Below are 2,500 nucleotides of genomic sequence, written 5' to 3'. Positions count from 1 at the left end.
CGCAGCCGCCGCCGCCGCCGGCGGTCGGCTCGCGGAAGAGGAAGCCCCAGCCCGGAGAGCGGCCTGAACAACGCGTCAGACGCGCCCGGAGACGGCCCCGCACGGGGCCACGGCGATGGGTTTTTCTCGGGGAGGAGGAGGGCGACAGGAACCGGGGCAGGGGCGGCGCGGACGGGGGACAGACGGGGGCGTCCACCGCCACCGCCCCCGTCCCCCACCCACCGGCGCACGCACGCGCGCGCGTCAGTGCGGCACGGCACCCCCGCGGTGCCCACCCGCAGACAGACGCCCGCGCGGGAGGCCGGCGGCGAGGCCCGCGCCATCGCCGCCCCGCGCCTCCCTCCCCCGAAGCTCGCTCTCGCTCTCTCTTCCCCAAACCCACCGCCGATAGCCCGGCGGGGACGAGCTCCGTCCAGCAGGCGCTCTCCGGGAGCGGGGAGCTTCGGAGCGCTCCCCGAGTCTCCATTTAGGGGGACGAAGGCCCGCGCGCTCGCGCGCGCGGCCCTGCGAGGCACCCCAGCCGCGCCGCTGCTGGCCCGACGGCCCCCCCCCCCCCGCGCTGGGGCGGGGGGGCTCGGCGGCGCAGACGGCGATTGATCGTAAAGCGACGCTCAGACAGGCGTAGCCCCGGGAGGAACCCGGGGCCGCGAGTGCGTTCGAAGTGTCGATGATCAATGTGTCCTGCAATTCACATTAATTCTCGCAGCTAGCTGCGTTCTTCATCGACGCACGAGCCGAGTGATCCACCGCTAAGAGTTGTCTCGGTTTCGGCACCGCCCCGCGCGCGCGGAGGGGCCGGGACCGCTCGCCGAGAGCGGCCCCTTCTCTGAGGACGGCCGGACCGACCGCCGGCCCCGCCGCCGCCCACCCCCCTCCGCACGCGCGGAGGGGGCGCGGCGCGGCGGCGCGACGCGGCGCGACGGAGAGGCCCTCGCCTCGGCTTGACCGTACGAGCACAGGGGAAACGGAAAACAACGGAAAACCCCGAGCGGCCAAAGGGCGGGGGAGCCCGCGCTCCCGACCGACCCTGGGGAAACGTACGCAACACACACACCCTTGGCGCGCTTCGGGGGCGGCCCAGGCGCCCGGGCTCGGACCGGCCTCCCCCCGGAGGCTACGGCACGCCCGGCCGCGACGCCTGCCCGCCTTCGCTCGGGAGCCGGACGCCCGGCTGCGCCCGCGCTGCGACGAGCCGGCTCCGCCCACCACGGTCGCCTCTCGCCCCGCCGGCGAACCTCGGCGCCGACGCCGCCTTCCACCGACGCCGGAGGAAGCGCGGCCGGCCACTGGAGCGCGAGCCGGCGACGCGCGGCCGCCCACCGGCCCGCGCCGGATGGGCGAACCCGGCCACCCCGCCCGGCGGCGGCGGCCGCCACCGCCGCCGCGAAAACCGCCGCCGCAGCCGCTTCTCGCCTCGGCCCCCTGGGGCCGCCGGCACGGCCCCAGCGGAAAGGCGGACGGCGCTGAGCGCGGGGGGCGGCTCCCACTCTCCCCGTTTCCACGCGAAGACCCGGAGCGGGACGCCCCCGCGCCGCGCGCCCGCCCTCGAGACGGAAGCGACGGGCGGGGAAACGCGGGACGGGACGGCCGCCAGCGGATGCGGCCGGGGAACCCTCCCGGACGACCCGACGGACGACCGGCACCGACCGGCACGCCGAGCGGCGCCGCCGCCGCTCGGCCTGGGGGGGTGTGGCTCGCCCCCCCCTTTCTTTCCCTGGGCGCCGAGGGCGGGGCGAGGAGCGGGAGAGGGGAGCGCGGCGCGCCCCGAGCGCGGCCGCAGCGCGAGCGTCCAAAGGCGCGGGGCGGCCCCCCGGCGGCCGCCCCCCCCCGCGGGGGCTCGCCGCGCCTTTCTTTCCCCCGGCGCGGAGCCCGCGCTCCGGCCGGCGGGTGGCCCCGTTTGCGAGGGCGGGCAGGTCGGCCGCGGCCGACCCGCGCCGCGGTCTCTCCGCCGAGACCGGCCCGCGGAGAGGGGGGGCAGGTTGGGGCAGCGAGACGCCCCCCCTTCTCCGGCACGGCGGCCCGCGGGGGCGGACGCCCCCCCCGCGGCTCGCGCCGTGCCGCTCGAGTCTTTAAACCGCCGCCCGGCTCCTTTGGCCTTTGACCCCCGGACTCGGCCGAGGGAGGGCCGCCGAAGCGCGGACGCTAGGTACCTGGCCCTGGGGTGAGGGAAACGACCTGCATGGCCCCGCGGGGGTGCCTCCCCCGGCTGCCGCCCTCGGGGGAGCGTCCGCCCGCGGGGGCGCGCCCGGCATCCGCCGCCACCACCTCGTCCTCCTTAGCCCCGGGGCCCGGGGTTTCCCTCGATAGCCCGGCGCTGCGCCCGGGGGGAGAGACGTGGCTCGGGCCGCCCGCTCGCGCGGGACGCGACCCGGCCGGGGGGGGGCCTCGCCCGCCCCGGGCGGCGCCAGCGGCCGAGACCGTGCTCGCGCCCCCCCCTTCCCGCCACGGCTCCCTCTTCGAGAGGCAGCCGTGCCGGGTCGGAGGGGAGGTTCGCGGGTCC

At 78.8% G+C, this 2,500-nt stretch overlaps 1 non-coding gene across 1 annotated transcript; it reads right to left on the bottom strand.

Moving 5' to 3' along the window:
• Window positions 1–605: 605 nt before the first annotated feature.
• On the bottom strand, window positions 606–758 carry LOC142359146 (5.8S ribosomal RNA). Its single transcript, XR_012762125.1, has one exon. It is a non-coding gene; the product is annotated as a 5.8S ribosomal RNA (ribosomal RNA).
• Window positions 759–2,500: the final 1,742 nt, after the last annotated feature.

Source organism: Opisthocomus hoazin, unplaced genomic scaffold, assembly GCF_030867145.1.
Source record: "Opisthocomus hoazin isolate bOpiHoa1 unplaced genomic scaffold, bOpiHoa1.hap1 HAP1_SCAFFOLD_84, whole genome shotgun sequence".
In the NCBI taxonomy this organism is placed as follows: domain Eukaryota; kingdom Metazoa; phylum Chordata; class Aves; order Opisthocomiformes; family Opisthocomidae; genus Opisthocomus; species Opisthocomus hoazin.
Note: the sequence above shows the minus strand (reverse complement) of the source record. Positions and strands in the feature narration are given on the sequence as shown.